Consider the following 23,112-nt stretch of genomic DNA (forward strand, 5'->3'; position numbering starts at 1 on the left):
TTTGTGACAGTTTCAATTGGAAATCATCAGGCATCCACCTTACAGTCCTGATTTGGTTCCTTTTGATTTTTTTGTTTCCTAATCTTAAAAAAAATCTTTAAAGAGCACACATTGTTTTCAGTTAATAATGTAAAAAAAACTGCATTGACATGGTTCAATTCCTAGGACTCTTAGTTCTTTAGGGATGGACTAAAATTTAGCTGGTATCATTGCATACAAAAGTGTCTTGAACTTGATAGAGCTTATGTTGAGAAATACAGTTTCCAGTTTAATTTTTTAGATTTACATTATTTTACATTTTAATTGACAAATAATAATTGTACATATTCATGGAGTACATAGTGTTGTTTCCATACATGTAATATATAGTGATCAGATCAGGGTAGTTAGCATATCCATCACTCAAATATATATCATTCCTTTGTGTTGGGAATGTTCAATATCTTCCTTCTAGCTATTTGGGAAAAAAAATCTCTCTCTCTCTCTCTCTCTCTCTCTCTCTCTCTAACTAGTCATTCTACAGTGGTGTAGAACACTATAATTTATTCCTGCTGTCTAGCTGGAATTTTGTGTCCTTTAACAAATCTCTCCTTATCCTCCCTTTCTTCTACCCTTCTCAGACTCTAGTATCCTCTGTTCTACTTTTTACTTTTATGAGATCAACATTTTTGTTTTTTAGCTTCCACATATGAGTGAGAACATGTGGTGTTTAATTAACTTTCTGTTCCTGGCTTATTTCACTTAACGTAAAATCCTCCAGTTCCACCTATTTGCTGCAAATGACAGTATTTTATTCTTTTTTATAGCTGAATAGCATTTCACTGTGTATGTTATATGTACTGCATTACCTTTATCCATTCATCTGTTGTTGGACACCTATGTTGATTCCATATCTTGGCTGTTATGAATGGTGTTGTAATAAACATGAGGGTGCAAATGTCTCTACGATATAATGATTTCCTTTTCTTTGGATAAATTCCCAGTAGTGGGATTGCTGGATTATATAATAGCTCTAATTGCAGTTTTTTTGAGGAGCCTCCATACTGTTTTCCATAATGACTGTAGTAGTTTACATTCCCACTGGGGTGAGATGATACCTCATTGTGGCTTAGATTGGGATTTCCCTGATGGTTAGTGATGTTGAGCATTTTTAAGTATATTTGTTGGCCATTTGTACATTTTCCTTTGAGAAACATCTATGCAGATCATTTGTCCATTTTTTTTGTTATTTTGCTTTTGAGATATTTGAGTTCCTTGTATATTCTGGATATTAATATGCTGTCAGATGAGTAGTTTGCTAACATTTTCTCCTATTCTGTTGTCTTTTCACTCTGTTGATTGTTTCCTTTGCTATGCAGAAACTCTTTTAGTTTAATGTAATCTCATTTGTATATTTTGCTTTTGTTGACTGTGCTTTGAGTCTTATCTGTAAAATATTTTCTTAGACCAATGTCCTAAAGCATTTCCCCTATGTCTTTTTTTTCTAGTAGTTTTATCATTTTGGGTCTTACATTTAGGTCTTTGAACCATTTTAAGTTTTTTTTTTTAATACGGTGAGAAGTGGGGATCTAGTTTCATTTTTCTGCATATGGATATCCAGTTTTCCCAGCAGCATTTATTGAAGAGACTGTCCTTTTCCCAATGAGTATTTTAGACACCTTTGTCAAAAATCAGCTGGCTGTAGATACATGGATTAATTTCTGAGTTCTGCATTCTGTTGCAATGGTCTATGTGTCTGTTTCTATGCCAGTACCATGCCGTTTTGGTTGCTACAGCCTTGTACTATATTTTGAGGTCTGATAATGTATCTCCAGTCTTGTTCCTTTTGTTCTGGATTGTTTTGGCTATTTTGTGTCTTTTGTGGTTCTATATGCATTTTCAGATTTAAAATAAATTTCTGTGACGAATGTTACTGGTATTTTGATAGGGATTGCATTAAATCTGTAGATTGCTTTGGATAGTGTTGTCATTTTAACAATATTAATTTTTCAATCCATGAGCACGGGATGTTTTTTCATTTGTTTGTATCCTCTTCAATTTCATCAGTGTTTTGTGATTTTCCTTGTAAAGGTCTTTTACCTGTTGGTTAAATTGATTCCTAGGTATTCTAAACTTTTTGTAGCTGTTATAAATGAGATTGCCTTCTTTATTGCTTTTTCAACTAGTTTGTTGTTTTGTATATAAATGCTGCTGATTTTTAAATATGAATTTTATATCTGCAACTTTACTGAATTTGTTGATCAATTCTGGACTTTGGTGGTAGGGTCTAGGTTTTTCATATATAAGATCATGTTATATGCAAACAGGGACAATTTGATATCCTTTTTTCCAGTTTGGACGTCCTTTCTTTCTTTCTCTTGCCTAATTGTTCTGGGTGGGACTTCCAGTGCCAAGTTGAATAAGAATAGTGAGAGCGAGCATCCTTGTCTTGTTCCAGTTCTTAGAAGGAAAGCTTTCAGCCTTTTACCATTCAGTACTGGAATTGTCATAATGAACTTTATTATTTGTGGTACTTTCCTTCTATAACTAATTTATTACGAGTTTATTATTATAAAGAGATATTGGCCGGGTGCGGCAGCTCACGCCTGTAATCTCAGCACTTTGGGAGGCCGAGGTGGGTGGATCACGAGGTCAGGAATTCAAGACCAGCCTGGCCAACACGATGAACCCCATCTCTACTAAAAATACAAAAATTAGCCGGGCATGGTGGCATGCACCTGTAATCCCAGCTACTCAGGAGGCTGAGGCAGGAGAATTTTTTGAACCCAGGAGGAAGAGGTTGCAGTGAGCCAAGATTGCATCATTGCACTCCAGCCTGGGTGACAAAGCAAGACTCCATCTACAAAAATAAATAAATAAATAAATAAAAAATAAAAAACAAACAAAAAAAACAAACTAAAGAGATACTGAATTTTGTCATGAGCTTTTTCTGCATGTATCGAGATGATCATATGGCTTAGCCCTTAATTCTTTTGGTGTGATGTATGATGTTTATTGATTTGCATATGTTGAACCATCCTTGCTTTCCTGGGACAAATCCAAGTTGGTCATGGTGTATTATCTTTTGGATGTATTGTTGGATTTGGTTTGATAGTATTTTGTTGAGGATTTTTGTGTCTATATTTATCAGGGATGTTGGTCTGTAGTTTTTTTTGTTGTTGTTGTTATGTTCTTTTCTAGTTTTGGTATCAGGGTTATATTGTCCTTGTAGAATGAGTTAAGAAAAATTCTTCTACAATTTTTTGGACTAGTTTAAAAATATTTGATATTAATTCTTTTTTAAAGACTTGGCAGAATTCAGTAGTGAAATCACTACTTTTTATTCCTGATTCAATATCAATACTTGCTATTGGTCTGTTCAGGCTTTCTGTTTCTTCTTGGTTCAATCTTCCTAGGTCATATGTGTCCAGGAATTCATCCAATTCCTCTTGGTTTTTGAATTTATTAGTATATCATTCATAGTAGTCTCTTGATACTTTGTATTTCTGTGGTATATGTTGTGATGGCTCCCTTTTCATTTCTAATTTTATTTATTTGAGTGTTCTCTCTTTTTTTCTTAGTCTCCTAATGGTTTGTTGCTTTCATCTTTTCAAAAAAACAGTTTTTTGTTTAACTGATCTTCTATTTTTTTTAGTCTCAATTTTGTTTATTTCCTCTCTTATCTTTATTATTTCCTTTCTTCTAATTTTTGTTTGGTTTGTTCTTGCTTTTTTAGCTCCTTGATGTACATGATTAGATTGTTTTTCTTCTTGTTTGTTTGTTTGTTTGTTTGTTTTTGAGACAAGGTCTTGCTCTGTTGCCCTATGTTGCCCAGGGTAGTCTCAAGCTCCTGGGCTCAAGCAATCCTTTCATTCAGCCTCCCAAAGAGCTTGGGTTATAGGCATGAGCCACTGCAGCTGGGCATTAAGTTGTTCATTTGAAATCTTTTTGGTTTTTTGATGTAGGCACTTATTGCTATAAACTTGCCTTATAATACTGCTTTTGATGTATTATGAAATTATGAATCCCATAGATTTTGTTGTTATGTTTCTATTTTTGCTTCAGGGAATTTTAAAATTTCATTCTTAATTTCTTTTTTCACCCATTGGTCATTCAGAACCATGTTATTTAATATTCATGTATATCTGTAGTTTCAAATGTTCCTTTTATTATTGATGTCTAGTTTTATTCTGTTGTGGTCAGGTAAAATACTTGATATAATTTTGATTTTTTTTTTTGAGATGGAGTCTTGCTCTGTCACCCAGGCTAGAGTGCAGTGGCATGATCTTGGCTCACCGCACCCTCTCCCTCCTGGGTTCAAGTGATTCTCCTGCCTCAGCCTCCTGAGCAGCTGGGACTGCAGGCACATGCCACAACACCTGGCTAATTTTTTGTATTTTTAGCAGGGACGGGGTTTCACCATGTTAGCCAGGATGGTCTTGATCTCCTGATCTCATGATCTGCCTGCCTTGGCCTCTGAGAGTGCTGGGATTACAGGCATGAGTCACCGTGCCTGGTCTTGATTTTTTTTAAAAAAAATTTGAGACTGCTTTGTGTCCTAATATATGGTTAATCCCTGAGAATGTTCCATATATTGATAAAAAGAATGTTTATCTATAGCTGTTGGGAGAAATGTTCTTTAAATGTCTGTTATGTCCATTTGGTCTATTGTACAGTTTAAATGTTATGTTTCCTTGTTGTTTTTCTGTGTAGATGATCTGTCTAGTGCTGAGAAAGGGGTGCTAAAGTCTCCAACTATTATTGTATTGGAATTTAATCTCTCCCTTTAGATCTAATAATATTTGCTTTATATGTGTAGGTGCTTTGCTGTTGGGTGCAGATATATCTACAATTTTTATATTCTCTAGCTGAATTGATCCCTTTATTATTATAGAATGTCTTTCCTTGTCTTTTTAAATAGCTTTTAATTTGAAGTCTGTTTTGTCTGATGTAAGCACAGCTACTTCTGCTCACTTTGGTTTCCATTTGCACAGAATATCTTTTTCCATCCCTTCATTTTTAGTCTCTGTGTGTGTCTTTACAAGTTGAGTTTCTCGTAGGCAGCATATATTTGGGTCTCATTTTAAAATCTACTCAACCAGCCTGTATCTTATAAATGGAGAATTTTATTTGTTTATATTTAGGGTTACTATTGATAGGTGAAGAGTTACTCCTATAATTTTATTGACTGTTTTTTGATAGTCTTGTGTGTACTTTGTTCCTTACTTCCTCTCTTATTTTTTATATTTTTGGTTGGGTAATTTTCTGTAATGATAAAGTTTGATTCTTTTTTCTTTTTCTTTTCTGTATTAGGTCTACCAGTGAGTTTTGTATGTTCTCATGTTTTCATGTTGGTGGTTATCATCTTTTCACTTCCAGATTTAATATTCCCTTGAACTTTTATTTCTAAGGCCAGTCTAGTGGTGATGAATTCCCTTAGTTTTTGCTTGTCTCTGAAATATTTTATTTCTCATTTTTTGAAGGAAAGCTTTGCTGGGTATAATATTCTTGAATTGCAGGTATTTTTGTTTTAGTGCTTTGAATATATCATCCCATTCTCGCCTGGCTTGTAAGGTTTCAGCTGAGAAATTCACACTGTTAGTCTAATTAGGATTCCCTCATATCTGACTTGGCTTTTCTCTTGCTGCTTTTAGAATTCTTTCTTCGTCTTTGATTTTTGACATTTTGACTATAATGTGCCTCAGAAAGGTCTTGTTTCAGTTGAAGGTATTTAGGATTCTTTTAGCTTCTGGACCTGGATATCCATCTCTCTCCCAAGACCTGGGAAGATTTCTGCTATTATTTCCTTTCTTTCTTTCCTTCCTTCCTTCCTTCCTTCCCTCCTTCCTTCCTTCCCTCACTCCTTCCCTCCTTCTTTCTTTCCTTCCTTCCTCTTTCTTTCTTTCCTTCTTTCCCTCTTTATCTCTTCTTTCTCTCTTTCTTCTTTCTTTTTTTCTTTCTCTTTCCTTCCTTCCTTCCCTCCTTCTCTTTCTTCTTTCTTTCTCTCTTTCTTTCTTTCCTTTTTTCTTTCTTTCTTCCCTCCCTCCCTTCTTTCTTTCTTTCCTTCTTACCTTCTCTCTTTCTCTCTCTCTTTCTCTTTCTTTCTTTCTTCCCTCCCTCCCTCCCTCCCTCCCTCCCTTCTTTCTTTCTTTCTTTCTTTCTTTCTTTCCTTCTTACCTTCTTTCCTTCTCACCTTCTTTCCTTCTTTCTCTTTCTTTCTTTCTTTCCTTCCTTCGTTCTTTCTTTCCTTTCTTTTCTTTCTTTTTTCTTTCCTCCTTTCTGATTCTTGCTCTGTCACCCACACTGGAGTGCAGGGGGATGATCTTGGCTTACTGCAACCTTTGCCTCCTGGGCTCAAATGATCCTCTCACTTCAGCCCCAAATAGATGGGACTACAGGCATGTGCTGCCACTTCTGGCTAATTTTTGCAATTTCGGAGAGACAGAATTTTGCCATGTTTCCCAGGCTGGTTTCAAACTCCGGGCCTCAATCAATCCACCTGCCTTGACCTCCCAAAGTGCTGGGATTACAGGTGTGAGCCACCACACCTGGTCCTACTATTTCATTAAACATGTTTTCCTCACTTTTTCCCTCTTCTCCTGGAATGCCCATAATATTAATACTAATATTTATTCACTTAATGATGTCTCTTAAATATTGTAGGCTTTCTTCATTCTTTACAATTTTTTTTTGGTCTGCTTATGTTATGTCAAAAGATCTATCTTCAAGTTCATAAATTCCTTCTTCTGCTTGGTCCAGTGTGTTGTTTAAGCTCTCAATTGTATTTTTTATTTCATTCATTGAATTCTTCAGCTCAAGGTTTTGTTTGGTTATTTTTTATGATATCTATCTCTGTTGAATTTCTCATTAAAATCACGAATTGTTTTTCTGATTTCATTGAATTGTCTATCTGTATTCTTTTGTATCTCACTGAATTTTCTTAGGATTATTATTTTGAATTCTTTTTCTGGAATTTTATATATTTTCTTATGATTGCATTCTGTTACTGAGTTATTATTTCCCTTTGGAGGTGCCATTTTTCCTTGCTTTTTCACATTTTATGTGTCCCTATGTTGATTTCTATGCATCTGTTAGAAAAGCCACCTGTTCCAATTTTATGGAGCATGTTTTGTAGGGAAATACTTATTTGTATGAATGGGTCTTGAGGTGTCAGTTTGGTGGGGTGCATTGGTCTTTATTCTAGTTGGATGCAGTAGTGTAGTCTTTGTGTAGTTTCCTCAGCTGTAAGTCATACTAGTGGCATTTGGAGTTTCTCAGTGGCCTATACTGAGAGTTTGTGGTGACAGTGGTGTGACTTTGCCAAGGGTGGGCTCACGGGGTTTCTCAGGTTGGGGTTGTGTGCACATGGTGGGCTGGCCAACTTGGAGCCTGGCTTCCTGGGATTAGGGCCATGGGGCTGTTATTCTGGCCAGGAATATGGGCATACAGTTGTTCAGTCGACCTGGAGGCATGCCTGCCAGGAGGGGCCTGCAGGGCTGTTTCTCAGGTCTGGAATGCAGTTGGATGGCTGCTTAGCTGGCCTGGGTGTGTGTCTGCTGAGGGAGGCCCATAGGACTATTTCTCAGGTCCAGGACATAGGCACACAGTTGCTCAGCTGGCCTGGGAGCATTTCTGTAGAGAGTGGCTCATGGGGCTGTTTTGTAGGCCTGGAATATGGGTATGGGGCTCCTTATTTGGGCTGAGGGCATGTCTGCCTGGTCATGGTCCACGGGGCTATTTCTCAGGTCTGGGTTGTGGGCTCTTGGAGGTTTGGTAGGCCTGGGGGTGTGCCCACCAGAGGTGGCCTGTGGGACTGTTTCTTAGGCCCTTATTGGGGGCACAGGGTATATCTGTGGGGTTTAACGGTGCTGTAGAGCTGTTTCTCAGGTCCTGGGCATGGATGTATAACCATTCCACTGGCCTGGGGTCATGTAAGCTGCTCAGAGACCCAGGGGCCTCTTCTGCTTGGGGGAGGGTGTGCAGCAGTTTGGCTGGCTCAGAGGCAGGTTTGCCCTGGGCAGGACTGGCAGTCTGTTCCTCTGGCTGGAAGTGTGGTGTTGGGAGTTGCTTTCCCTGCTGTGCAAAACCAGAGTCACAGCCGGTCTTGGGCCAAAGTTCCATGCAACTGAGGTTGTGGTGTTCAGCCATGTGAGTGGGTTTGGCATAATGAAGATGGAGCCCTAGTGCTGGAGAGGTGCAGTCTACCGGCCCCCAGAGCAGGGTGCATTTCAGAGGAGCTCTGGTCTAGGTGCTGTGCTGCAGAAGCTTGGCTCACAGGGGATCAGTGAAGGGTGGGGAATGCACACTTTGTGCTCCTAATCTGGGGCAAAGTGCTATGTGAGCTCCTGGAAGCTCTCCAAACTGGGCTCATTACTTTCAAGGACTGTGGGATTCTCCTGTAGTAAGAACTGTAGATATTTGTGGTGGCAATGGAAGCTGCTGGGCATATTCTGTTTACTTTTTCCCTGGAACAGGAAGGTTTTCTGACTCTAGGCAGATTTGATCCACGGTGGGGAGATGGGGCTTCAGAGGCCAGGTGCCTCCACACTGCCTTTCTGGACTTCCAGCCACCACAGGTGTATCTCCACTCCCCTGCTGTACTCCAGCACTCTCTTATTGACACTCCATTGAAATCTTAATTGTTTATTCATTGCCTTGGGTCTTTCTTGTTGGTAGGACAAATGCCAGGCATCTCTAGTCAGCCATCTTGCTCCATACTCTTGGGACTTTGGATTGGGTTCTATTTTTATCTTTTAATTCCATTTTTTTCCACAAACCTTTTGAAGTCATCACATACATACAATAAAATGCATCTTTTTTTGGGTGTACAGATCTATGAATATTGACAGATATATTCACGTAGATGTGCACTGCCACCTCATTCAATATATAGAACACTTCCATTACTCCAAAAGGCTTCCTTATGCTCTACTCATCTGACACTAAAGATTCCTGACAATTCCTGACACTAAGGATTAGATTTGCTGTTTCTCGAGTTTTCTTTAAGTACAATCATACGGTACGTATTCTTAAGTAATTCTGTGTCTGGCTTCTTTCTCTCAGCATAATGTTTCTGAGATTCATCTAAATCATGCGTACAATAGTTCTGCATTTTATGCACTTTGCTTTTCACTGTTTCAATTACCTGTAGTCAACCATAGTTTAAAAATACTAAATAAAAAATTTCAGAAATAAACAATTCATAAGTTATTATTATTATATTATTTATTGATAGAGACAGGATCTCACCATGTCACCCAGGCTGGTCTTGAACTCCTGGGCTCAGGTGATTCTCATGCCCCACCCTCCCAATGTGCTGGAATTACAGGCATGAACCACCAGCCAACAATTCATAAGTTGTAAATTGCTCTCTATTCTGAGTAGCATGATGAAATATTGGACTATCTTGGTCCATTCTGCCCAGGATGTATCAGGCTGATGCAAAAATAATTGTGGTTTTTGCCACTAAAAGTAATGGCAAAAACCACAATTACTTTTGCACCAACTTAATAGATTACCCTTTTGTCTAGTGCAGCAGTCCCCAACCTTTTTGGCACCAGGGACTGGTTTCATGGCAGACAATTTTTCCACGGACAGTGTAGGGAGTTGCTTTGGCAATGAAACTGTTCCACCTTAGATCATCAGGCATTAGATTTTCATAAGGTGCACACAACCTGGATCCCTTGCATGCTTAGTTTACAACAGGGTTTGTGCTCCTATGAGAATCTAATGCTGCCGCTGATCTGACAGGAGGCAAAGCTCACGTGGTAATGTTCGCTAGCCCTCTGCTTATCTCCTGCTGTAAGGCCTTGTTCCTAACAAGCCCCAGACGGGTGCTGGTCTGTGGCTCCGGGGCTGGGGACCCCTGGTCCAGTGTACAGTACAATAAGATATTTTGTGATACATATATATATATGTATATCACATTCACATAACTTTTATTACAGTGTGTTGTTAAAGTTGTTCAATTTTATTATTAATTACTGTTGTTAATCTCTTACTGAGGCTAATTTGTGAATTAAACTTTATCATAGGTATGCAAGTATAGAAAAAACCATAGGCTACATAGGGCGGCACTATCTGTGCTTTCAGCCATCCACTGGAGGTCTTGGAACTTATCCTCTAAGGATAAGAGGGGACTACTGTGTATAATTTGTTTTTGCTGATGAGTTTCCATTGTCTAGATATACCACAATTTGTTTATTAATTTATCTGTTGGTGAACATTTGAGTTGTTTTCAGTTTTGGGCTAATATAGGTAAAGATGCCATGAAAGTTTCCTGTTCACAATCTTATGTGGACATATACTTTGATTTCTCTTAAGTATACATCTAAGAGTGGAATTGCTAGTTCATAGTAGAATAAGTAAAGAAAATGCCAAACTCTTTTACAAAGTGATTTTAAATTTCACAGTCCTATTAGCAATGTATGAGGGCTCTACTTGCTCCATATCCTTACCAATACTTGATATTGTCAGTCTTTTTAGTATTAATCATTCTACTGCATGTGTTATGGTATCTTCTCATTTGATTTTAACTTGTATTTTCCTGATGACTAATGATGTTGTGTATTTTTCATGTACTTAATGGCAATTTATACAAATCTTTTTTGGTAAAGGGTTTACATTTTTTGTTCATTTTTAATTTTTTTGTCTCTTATTATTGAGTTGTAAGAGTTTTTACTACAGCTGGACACAACCCCTTTTCAAGTATAGGTATTGTGAATGTTTTCCATCACTCTGTGGCTTTCTCTTTCATTTTGTTACTGATATCATTAGAAAAGTGAGAGTTGGCTGGGCATGGTGGCTCACATGGTGGCATGTGCCTGTAGTCTCAGCTACTCAAAAGGCTGAGGTGGGAGGATTGCTTGAGCCCAGGAGTTTGAGGCTGCAGTGAGCTATGATTGTGTCACTGCACTGCACTCTACCCTGGGTGAGAGAGTGAAACTGTGTCCTCTTCAACCACCCCATGCCCCCAAAAAAGCAGGAGTGTTTTTTGATGAAGTCTTGAAGCCCAATTTATCAAAAATTTTTAAATGGTTTACGTCCTATCTAAAAGATTTTTGCCTACTTCAAAATCTTCAATATTTTCTTTGATAAACTTTATAGTGCTAACTTTTACATGTAGGTCTATAATCAATTTCAAGTTAATTTTTTTGTGAATCGTGTGAGGTAAGGATCAACACTCATTTCTGACCCCTATATGATATGCAGTTGTTCCAGCACCACTTATTGAAAAGAAATTACCTTGGCACCTTTGTTAAAAGTCAGTTGACATGTGTGAGAGTGTACATCTGAACTTTCTGTTTCATCTTTTTAACCTTTATGATTCTCCTGATGCCATTGTGATACCACATTGATTACTGTAGCTCCACAGTAAATCTGAGTCCTGAAACCTTTCAATTGTATCCTTTAAAAATTTGTTTTGGTTATTTTATGTCTTTCCCATTTACATGTAAATTCTGGAATATTACACATAGTTATAGTTCATATTTTTAATTTCCTTAAAAAGTTACTCATTATAATATGGCCCAGCAATTCCACTCTTACGTGAAATTTCTCTATAAAAAGTTGTCTGGACCCTTTTCTTACAAAAATTATACAAAAATTCACTCAAAATGAATCGAAGACCTAAGTGTAAGAACCAAAACTCTAAAAACGCTTGAAAAAAACATAAGAGAAAAGCTTCATGATGTTAAATTTGGTAATAATTTCTCAGATATGACCCTAAATGCAGAGGTACCACCACCAACTAATATATAGACAAGTGGCACCACATCAAAACTTCTGTGCATTGCAGGATGCAGTCAACAAAGTGAAAAGGCAACCTACAAACAAGAGAAAATATTTGCAAATCATATATCTGATATCCAGAATGTAAAAAAAACTTGTACAGCCCAACAGAAAACCAAATGACCCAATTAAAAAATGGGCAAAATACCTGAATGATATCTCTCCAAAGATGATATACAAATGGCTAATAAGCATATGAAAATATATTCAATATCACTAAACATCAGAGAAATATAAATCTAAATCACGATGTGATATTACCTCACACCCATTAGGATAGCTGTTATTTTAAAAAACAGAAATAACAAGCATTGGAGGGGATGTGGAGAAATGGGAACTTTTGTGCACCATTGGTGGTAGTGTAAAATGGTACAACTGCTATTGAAAACAGTATGATGGTTTCTCAAAAAATTAAAAATAGGACCACCATGACCCACTAAATCCCACTTCTGGGGATATTTCCAAAAGAATTGAAAGCATGTCTTGAATAAATATTTGCATATCCATGGTCACAGCAGTAGTATTCACAACAGCATAGAGGTGGAAGCAAACCAAATATCCATTAATGGATGAATGAATAAAGCAAATGTGGTATATACATACAATGCAATATTATTCAGCCTTAAAAAGTAATAGAGTTCTGACATGTGCTGCAACATGGATAACCCTTGAGGATATTATGCCAAGTGAAATAAGCCAGTCATAAAAAGACAAATAATGTATTGTTCCACTTAAACGAGTAATCTAAAATAGTTATTTTTTTGAGAAATTGCCATACTATTTTTACAGAGTAGCTGTACCATTTTACATTCCCGCCAGTAATACAGAAGCATTCTGATTTTTTCACATCCTCACCAACACTTATTATTTTTAATAACAGTCATCCCAATAGATGTGAAGCAGTATGTCATTATGATTTTGATTTGCATTTTCCTAACGATTAGTGATGTTGAACATCTTTTCATGTGCTCATTGGTCATTTGTGTATTTCCTTTGGAGAAATATCTGCTGAAGTTCTTTGCACTACTCCCCCTTTTTTTTGCAGGAGATTGGAATTTTATTAATACTCAAATCAGTCTCTCTGAGCATTTGGGGAGCAGAGTTTTTAGGGATAACTTGGTGGGTGAGGGGAGGCCAGTGAGCCAGGAGTGCCGATTGGTTGGGGATGAAATCATAGGGAGTTGAAGCTGTCTTCTTGTGCTGAGTCAGTTCCTGGGTAGGGGCCACAAGATCAGATGAATGAGTTTATTGATCTGGGTGGTGTCAACTGATCCATTAAGTGCAGGGTCTGCAAAATATCTCAAGCACTGATGTTAGGAGCAGTTTAGGGAGGGTCAGAATCTTATAGCCCCCAGCTGCATGACTCCTAGACCATAATTTCTAATCTTATGGCTAATATTAGTCCTACAAAGGCAATGAAGTCTCCAGGCAAGAAGGAGGTCTGCTTTGGGAAAGGGCTGTTACCATCTTGTTTAAACCATAAACTATAAAGTTTCTCCCAAAGTTACTTCAGCCCACGCCTAAGAATGAATGAGGACAGCTTGGAGGTTAGAAGCAAGATGGAGTCAGTTAAGTTAGATCTCTTTCACTGTCTCAGTCAAAATTTTGCAAAGGCAGTTTCAATCCCTCCTTTTGGAGGGATTTAATCTTAAGATGTAGGCTATGAAGATGGGAAAAGGCTGTTGATCTCTCTGGCTTCTTCCTGCTGAGACGGGACATAGTGGGAATGGGAGTGAACCCCATGGTGAGAAGAGTGGAACCGCTTTGCAATTGTCTGAGTGTACTCATGCAGGCCTGGTTGAGCTTCCAAGGCTTGCATCTTTGCCTGCTTTTTAATCGAGTTCTTTTTTTGGGGGTTGTGGAGCTATAGGTGTTTGTTTTGTGTTCTTTTATGATATAGTCAGTACGGTGGGGCCACAAGAGGAGACAAGAGAGGCTCAGGATAAATCAAAAGTTATTATATTTACAACACCTAGATACAGGAGGATTGGCATAGTACACCATGCAGGGCCACATGGGAAAGACACCAGGGTGATCAGGAGGCAGAAGACAGGCCAAGGGAAAACCATTAGGCCAGAGCCTTTGTTGGGGTTCCCATGGGAAAGACAAAGGTGGGAAGGGTGAACAGTTTAGGATTGGCTAATTTAAACACTTTCAGTGGGCTTTGGGCTCTAGGAGTGGTCCTGGTTGTCTGACACCTGGCCCTGGGATGATTAAGTCAGAGGAATATTGCCTCTTGGGATATACAAGTCTGACAGGGAGGCATGGGTCTAGAATGGTTAGTTTGTGTGTCAAAGGCATCCTGGAACCATTGCTATCTTGAAGAATTGACTAGCTAGAAAATCTCTCTCCAGCTAGAAAGGTGTTTTTTAAAGATGTCAAAACATCATAATATATAGAGAATTAAAAAATATATACATGTATATACATATACAATACAGAGTTATTTATATGTTCTAGACATTAACACCAGATAGATATACGATTTGCAAATGTTTTCTCTCATTTTATGGGTTGCTTTTTCACACTGTTGATAGTGTCTTTTATGCACAAAAGTTTTTACTTTTGATGAGGTCTAATTTATCTATTTTTTTCTTTTGTGGCCTGTGCTTTGGTCTCATATCCAAGAAATTATTGGCAAATCCAGTCAAAAAGCTTTCTCCTTGTGTTTTCTTCTGGTTTTCTAGTTTTAAGGTTTATATTTAGGTCTTTGATCCATTTTAAGTTAATTTTTGCATATGGTTTTAGGTAAGGGTCCAACCTAATTCCTTTTCATGTGGATGACCAGTTTTTCTAGTACCATTTGTTGAAAAGACTGTCCTTTCTCCATTGTGTGGTGATATGGCTTGGCTGTGTCCCCCCACCCAAATCTCATCTTGTAGTTCCCATAATCCCCACCCGGTGGGAGGTAATTGAATCATGAGGGTGGTTACCCCTATGTTGTTCTGCTGATAGTGAGTCAGTTCTCAGGAGATCTGATGGTTTTATAAGGAGCTTCCCCCACTTCACTCTGCACTTCTCGCTTCTGCTGCCATGTGAAGAAGGACATGTTTGCTTCCCCTTCCGACCTGATTGTAAGTTTCCTGAGGCCTCCCCAGCCCTGTGGAATTGTGAGCCAGTTAAACCTCTCTCCTTGATAAATTACCCAGTCTCAAGTATTTCTTCATAGCAGTGTGAGAATGGACTAATACTTCTGGTCCTGGAACCCTTGTAGAAAATCATTTAACCATATATGGGAGGGTTTATTTCTGGGATCTCTATTCTATTTCATTGGTCTATATGTCTACCTTTCTGCCAGTAAGATACTTTTTTGGTTATTGTAGCTTTGTAATATGTTTTGAAGTCAGGACGTATGAGGCCTTTTTTTTTCAAGATTGTTTGGCCATTTGGGGGTCCTTTAAGATTTTATGTCAAGTTTTTTTTATATTTATGAAAAAATGTCATTGGGATTTTGATAGGGATTGCATTGAATCTGAGGATAGCTTTGGTCAGTCTAGACATTTTAACAAGATTAAATCTTCCAATCATAAATATGGACTTCATTTCTGTTTATTTGTATCTTCTTTAGTTTCTTTTAGTAATATTTTGTAGTTTTTGGTGTACAAGTCTTTGGTCTCCTTGGTTAAATTTATTTCTAAGTATTTTATTATTTTTGATGCTGTTGTAAATGGGATTACTTTCTTAATTTCCTTTTCTGATTGTTCATTGTTAATATGTAGAAATGCAACTAATTGTCGTGTGTTGATTTTGTATCCTGCAACATTGCTGAATTAGTTTGTTTAGTTTATTAGTTTTAACAGTTTAAATTTTTTAAACAATGTATTCTATTTAACCCTCTATATTCAAAATATTTCAATGTGTACTCAAATAAAAATTATTTGTGATTTTTACTTTTGATTTTAGCAATTAGAATCTTCTCTATTTTTTTCTTAGTCAATCTAGATAAAGGTGTGTCAATTTTATTGATTTTTTTTAAGAATCAACTTTTGGTTTTATTGATTTTCTCTATTGTTTTTCTATTCTCTATTTTTACTTATCTCCACTCTAATCTTTATTATTTCCTTCCTTCTGCTAGCTTTGGGTTTAGTTTGTTCTTTTTTTTTTCTAGTTCCTTAAGGTTTAAAATCAGATTGTTGGTTTTAGATATTTCCTTTTTAACATTAGCATTTATAGCTATACATTTCACCCTTAGCACTGCTTTTGCTACATTTCATAAGTTTTGGTATATTGTGTTTTCATTTTCTGTTGTATCAAGATATTTTCTCTTTTTTTGTGTCAAGATATTTTAAAATTTCCCTTCTGATTTTCTCTGTAGCTCATTTATTCTTTAAGAGTGTGTTAATTTCCACATATTTATGAATTTTCCAATTTTCCTTTTGCTATTGATTTGTTTCACTCCATTGTGATCAGAAATGATACTTGGTATGAGTTAAATCTTTTAAAATTTATTAAGACTTTTTTTTTTGCCTAACATGTGGTTTACCCTGGACAATGTTCCGTGTACACTTGAGAAAAATGTATATTCTGCTATTGTTGATGGAGTGTTCTGTATATGTCTGTTAGGTCCAATTGGTTTGTAGTGTTGCTCATGTCCTTTATTTGCTTATTGATCTGTCGGTTCTATCCATTTTTGATATAGTATCTCATATATATATATATATATATATATATATATATGCACACACACACACCGCCCCATAACACATCAGATGGGGTAATGTGCCAATGTTGTAACAAAGTTTTAGAGAGGCACATCTCATACATGAGTGTGAAAACCCAATCACCATACTTATGAGCTACAAAATGTATAAACACTCCATCAACGACAGCAGAATATACATTTTAATGATAAGTTTTGATTCTTTTTGGTGTATATTCTGTAACTATTTTCTTCATTGTTATCAGGGGGATTACATAAAATATTCTAAATATAAAACAATATATTTTGAATCAATACCAACATAATCTTGATTGCATACAAAAACTAATCTTTACAGCTCGGCCCCACATTTTATTGTCATTTATGTTATAAACTACCCCTTTATATATTGTGTGCCCATCAAAATAGATTTATAATTATTTTTATGCATTTGTATCTTCAATACTGTGGCAAATATGAAGTTCCTGATTCTTAGGTGGATTCTTAAATTATTGATTTTAAACTACAACTTTTCTTCTAAGTACTATTTTAGCTGTATTTCCCAAATATTCATATGTTTGGGTTTCATTTTCATTAAGTTTTAAAGTTTTCTATTTTGTTTTATTTTATTTTTTAGAGATGAGGTCTTGGCTGTGTTGCCCAGGCTGGAGTGCAGTGGGTCTCCACAAGCACAATCATAATGTACTGCCAGCCTCTAACTCCTGACCTCGAGCAATTCTTCCACGTTGGCCTCCCAAGTAACTGGGAATATAGATACATGCCACTGTGCCCAGCTCTCATTTTCATTAAGTTTAAAATATTTACTTGTTAATATTGCAATTTATTTCTTTACTCATTTATTATTTAGAAATATATTTTTAAATTTTTAAATATATAAAATTTTAAATATTTAAAAATATTTCCAGATATTTTATTGTTATTGATTTCTAATTTAATTCCACTGCAGTCAGAGAACATATTCTGCAAAATTTCAGTTTTTAACATTTATTGGAACTTTTTTTATGACCTAGCATATATTCTGCCTTGTTGAAATTTCCATATGCCCTGAAAGGGAATATGTATTCCACAGTTATTCAGTGGAGCAGTCTATAAATGTCAATTATGTTCAGTTGATTGACTGTGTTAAGTGTTTTGTAGCCTCACTGATTTACTGTCTACTTATTCTTTCAGTTATTGAGACAAGAGTGTTGAAATATCCAGCTATAATTATGAATTATTTTATTTGTTTTTTAAATTATATTAGTAAAGTTTGCTTTGTTTGATATTAACATACCAATTCCAGCTTTATTACTTTTTTTTTTTTTTTGACACAGGGTCTCACTCTGTCACCTAGGCTGGAGTACAGTAGTGCAAACATAGTTCACTGTGCTTTGACCTCCTGGGCTTAAGTAATTTTCCCACCTCAGCCTCCTGAGTAGCTGGGATGACAGGCACACATCAGTGTGCCTGGCTAATTTTTTTTATTTTTTTTTTATAGCAATGAGGTCTCACCATGTTGCTTAGGCTGGCCTCAACCTCCTAGGTTTAAGCAATCCTCCCCCGCTTGGCCTCCCAAAGTGTTAGGATTTCAGGTGTGAGCCACCACACCTGGCCTCCAGCTTTAGTATCTTTAATGTTTGCATCATATATCTTTTTTCTATATTTTTATACTTATTTGTGTTTTAAAATTTAAAGTGAGTTTTTTGAATTCAGTATATAGTTGGGTCATGCTTTAAAAAATCTAGTTTGGTATCTGCCTTTTAATTAAAATATTTAGATCATTTACATTTAATATAATAAATGAAAAAGTTGGATTTAAGTCTGCCATCTTGATTTTTTTATTTAAATTTTTTTATTTTTCTTTTTATTTCTTAGATCTACCTAATTGTCTGACATTTGTTTTCTATTTCCTTCATCTGCTCTTTACTCTTTATCCATCTCCGTTCTTTTGGCCTTTGATATGGTTTGGATGTTGTCCCCTCTAAATCTCATGTTGAATTTTAATCCCCAGTGTTGGAGGTTGGGCCTGGTGAGAGATGTTTCAGTCATGGGGGTGGACACCTCACGGTTTGGTGCTATCCTTGCAATAGTGAGTGAGTTCTTACAAGATATGGTTGCTTAAAAGTGTGTAGCACCTCCCTCCACTCCAATTCTTTCTTGTTCCTGCTCTGGCCATGTGATATGCCCGCTCCTGCTTCACCTTTCACCATAAGTAAAAGCTTCCTGAGGCCTCACCAGAAACTGAGCAGATGCCCAGCACCATGCTTCCTGTACAGCCTACAGAACTATGAGCCAATTAAATCTCTTTTCTTTATAAATTACCCAGTCTTAAGTGTTTCTTTATAGTAATGCAAGAATAGCCAAACAGCCTTCTTTTGGAGTGTTTTTCTATTCCATTTTATCTGCTAATGTCTTATTAACTAAATACCTTTTAAACAGCTTTCTTGTAGTTACTCTAGGGCTTACAATGTATATCAACAGCAGGGCACAGTGGCTCACATCTGTAATCCCAGCACTTTGAGAGGCTGAGATGGGTGGATCACTTGAGGCCAGGAGTTTGAGACCAGCCTGGCCAAAATGGTGAAACACTGTTTCTACTAAAAATAAAAAAAATTAGCTCGGCATGGTGGCGTGTGCCTCTGGTACCAGCTACTTGGGAGGTTGAGGCAGGAGAATCGCTTGAACCCATAAGGCAGAGGCTACAGTGAGCTGAGATCGCACCACTGTACTCCATCCTGGGCAACAGAGTGAGACTCTGTCTCAAAATAAATAAATAAATAAAATATACATCAACATCACAGACTACCTTCAAATATTATATCATTTAATGCACAATATAAGAGTCTTAATAATATACTTCAATCTCTCCCTCTCATACTTTGTGCACATACTTTGTCTTATATGTTACAAATCCCCAAATATATTGTTATAATTTTTGCTTCAGTCAATTATCTGTAATAACACTTACAAGTGAAAAGAAAGTCTTTTATATTTACCCAAATATTTACACCATTTCTAGCACTTTTTATTCTTTTTTTAATATGCAAGCTTTTATTTCAATAATTTTCCACTGCTTGAAGCACTTCCTTTAATATATACATTTTTTGACTTTTAAAAATTTTGTTTTAAGTTCCAGGATACATGTGCAGGAGGTGCAGGTTTGTTACACAGGTAAACATGTGCCATGGCAGTTTGCTGCACCTATCAACCCATCACCTAGGTATTAAGCGCCACATGCATTAGCTATTTATCCTGATGCTCTCTCTCCCCTGACTCTCGATAGGCCCCAGTGTGTGTTGTTCCCCTCCCTGTGCCCATGTGTTCTCATTGTTCAGCTGCCACTTATAAGTGAGAACATGTGGTGTGTGGTTTTCTGTTCCTGTGTTAGTTTCCTGAGGAGAATAGCTTCCAGTTCCATCCATGTCCCTGCAAAGGACATGATCACATTCCTTTTTATGGCTGCATAGTATTCTATGGTGTATATGTACCACATTTTCTTTATCCAGTCTATCATTGATGGGTATTTGGGATGATTTCATGTTTTTGCTATTGTGAATAGTGCTGCAAGGAACATACATGTGCATATATCTTTATAATAGAATGATTTATATATATATATCTTAAATTATACTTTAACTTCTAGGGTACATGTGCACAACATGCAGGTTTGTTACATAGGTATACATGTGCCATGTTGGTTTGCTGCACCCATCAACTCGTCATTTACCCTAGGCATTTCTCCGAATGCTATCCCATCCCCAGCTCCCCACCCACTGACAGGCCCCAGTGTGTGATATTCCCCACCCTGTGTCCTTGTTTTCTCATTGTTCAATTCCCACCTATGAATGAGAACATGTGGTGTTTGGTTTTCTGTCCTTGTGATAGTTTGCTGAGAATGATGGTTTCCAGCTTCATCCATGTCCCTGCAAAAGACATGAACTCATCCTTTTTTATGGCTGCATAGTATTCCATGGTGTATATGTGCCACATTTTATTTTTATTTCTTTATTTTATTATTTTATTTTTTATTTATTACTTTTTTTATTATACTTTAAGTTGTAGGGTACATGTGCACAACATACAGGTTTGTTTCAAATGTATACAGGTGCCATGTTGGTGTGCTGCACCCATTAACTTGTCATTTATATTAGGTATATCTCTTAATGCTATCCCTCCCCCTTCCCCCTACCCCATGACAGGCCCTGGTGTGTGATGATCCCCACCCTGTGTCCAAGTGCTCTCACTGTTCAATTCCCACCTATGAGTGAGAACATGTGGTGTTGGTTTTCTGTCCTTGTGATAGTTTGCTCAGAATGATGGTTTCCAGCTTCATCCATGTCCCTACAAAGGACATGAACTCATCTTTTTTATGGATGCATAGTATTCCATCGTGTATATGTGCCACATTTTCTTAATCCAGTCTATCATTGTTGAACATTTGGCTTGGTTCCAAGTCTTTGCTACTGTGAATAGTGCTGCAATAAACATATGTGTGCATGTGTTTTTATAGCAGCATGATTTATAATCCTTTGGATATATACCCAGTAATGGGATGGCTGGGTCAAATGGTATTTCTATTCCTAGATCCTTGAGGAATCGCCACACTGTCTTCCACAATGGTTGAACTAATTTACACTCCCACCAACAGTGTAAAAGCCTTCCTATTTCTCCACATCCTTTCCAGCACCTGTTGTTTCCTGACTTTTTAATGATTGCCATTCTTACTGGTGTGAGATGGTATCTCATTGTGGTTTTGATTTGCATTTCTCTGATGACCAGTGATGATGAGCATTTTTTCAGGTGTCTGTTGGCTGCATAAATGTCTTCTTTTGAGAAGTGTTTGTTCATATCCTTTGCCCACTTTTTGACGGAGTTGTTTGTTTTTTTTCTTGTAAATGTGTTTAAGTTCTTTGTAGATTCTGGATATTAGCCCTTTGTCAGATGGGTATATTGCAAAATTTTTCTCCCATTCTGTAGGTTGTCTGTTCACTCTGATGGTAGTTTCTTTTGCCGTGCAGAAGCTCTTTAGTTTAATGAGATCCCATTTGTCAATTTTGGCTTTTGTTGCCATTGCTTTTGATGTTTTAGTTATGAAGTCTTTGCCCATGCCTGTCCTGAATGGTATTGCCTAGGTTTCCTTCTAGGCTTTTTATGGTTTTAGGTCTTACATTTAAGTTTTTAATCCATCTTGAATTAATTTTTGTATAAGGTGTAAGGGAGGGATCCAGTTTCAGCTTTGTACATGTGGCTAGCCAGTTTTCCCGACACCATTTATTAAATAGGGAATCCTTTCCCCATTTCTTGCTTTTGTCAGGTTTGTCAAAGATCAGATGGTTGTAGATGCGTGGTGTTATTTCTGAGGCCTCTGTTCTGTTCCATTGGTCTATATATCTGTTTTGGTACCAGTACCATGCTGTTTTGGTTACTGTAGCCTTGTAGTATAGTTTGAAGTCAGGTAGCATGATGCCTCCAGCTTTGTTCTTTTGGCTTAGGATTGTATTGGCTATGCAGGCTCTTTTTGGTTCCATATGAACTTTAAAGTAGTTTTTTCCAATTCTGTGAAGAAAGTCATTGGTAGCTTGATGGGGATGTCATTGAATCTATAAATTACCTTGGGCAGTATGGCCATTTTCATAATATTGATTCTTCCTATCCATGAGCATGGAATGTTCTTCCACTTGTTTGTGTCCTCTTTTATTTTGTTGAGCAGTGGTTGTAGTTCTCCTTGAAGAGGTCCTTCACATAAGTTGGATTCCTAGGTATTTTATTCTCTTTGTAGCAATTGTGAATGGGAGTTCACTCATGATTTGGTTGTCTGTTTGTCTGTTATTGGTGTATAGGAATGCTTGTGACTTTTGCACATTGATTTTGTATCCTGAGGCTTTGCTGAAGTTGCTTATCAGCTTAAGGAGATTTTGGGCTGAGATGATAGGGTTTTCTAAATATACAATCATGTCATCTGCCAACAGCTACAATTTGACACCCTCTTTTCCTAAATGAATACCCTTTATTTCTTTTTCTTGCCTGATTGCCCTGGCCAGAACTTCCAACAGTATGTTGAATAGGAGTGGTGACAGAGGGCATCCTTGTCTTGTGCTGGTTTCAAAGGGAATGCTTCCAGTTTTTGCCCATTCTGTATGATACTGGCTGTGGGTTTGTCATAAATAGCTCTTATTATTTTGAGATACGTTCCATCAATACCTAGTTTATTGAGAGTTTTTAGCATGAAGGGCTGTTGAATTTTGTCGAAGGCCTTTTCTGCGTCTGTTGAGATAATCATGTGGTTTTTGTCTTTGGTTCTGTTTTGCGATGGATTACATTTGTTGATCTGAGTGTGTTGAACCAGCCTTGCATCCCAGGGTGAAGCCCACTTGATCATGGTGGATAAGCTTTTTGACGTGCTGCTGGATTCAGTTTGTCAGTATTTTATTGAGGATTTTCGCATCAATGTTCATCAGGGATATTGGTCTAAAATTCTCTTTTTTTGTTGTGTCTCTGCCAGGCTTTGGTATGAGGATGATGCTGGCCTCATAAAATCAGTTAGGGAGGATTCCCTCTTTTTCTATTGATTGGAATAGTTCCTGAAGGAATGGTACCAGCTCCTCTTTGTACCTCTGGTAGAATTTGGCTGTGAATCTGTCTGGTCCTGAACTTTTTTTGGTTGGTAGGCTATTAATTATTGCCTCAATTTCAGAACCTGTTAT

At 37.1% G+C, this 23,112-nt stretch overlaps 1 long non-coding RNA gene and 1 other non-coding gene across 2 annotated transcripts in view; one reads left to right on the plus strand and one right to left on the minus strand.

Moving 5' to 3' along the window:
• Nucleotides 1-23,112, plus strand: part of LOC106633909 (uncharacterized) — a 124,003-nt gene that overhangs the window by 21,049 nt on the left and 79,842 nt on the right. The window lies entirely within an intron of this gene.
• Nucleotides 16,473-16,578, minus strand: LOC112437478 (small nucleolar RNA U13). Its single transcript, XR_003026080.1, has one exon. It is a non-coding gene; the product is annotated as a small nucleolar RNA U13 (small nucleolar RNA).

The sequence above is a fragment of the Pan paniscus genome, chromosome 18 (assembly GCF_029289425.2).
Source record: "Pan paniscus chromosome 18, NHGRI_mPanPan1-v2.0_pri, whole genome shotgun sequence".
NCBI lineage: Eukaryota > Metazoa > Chordata > Mammalia > Primates > Hominidae > Pan > Pan paniscus.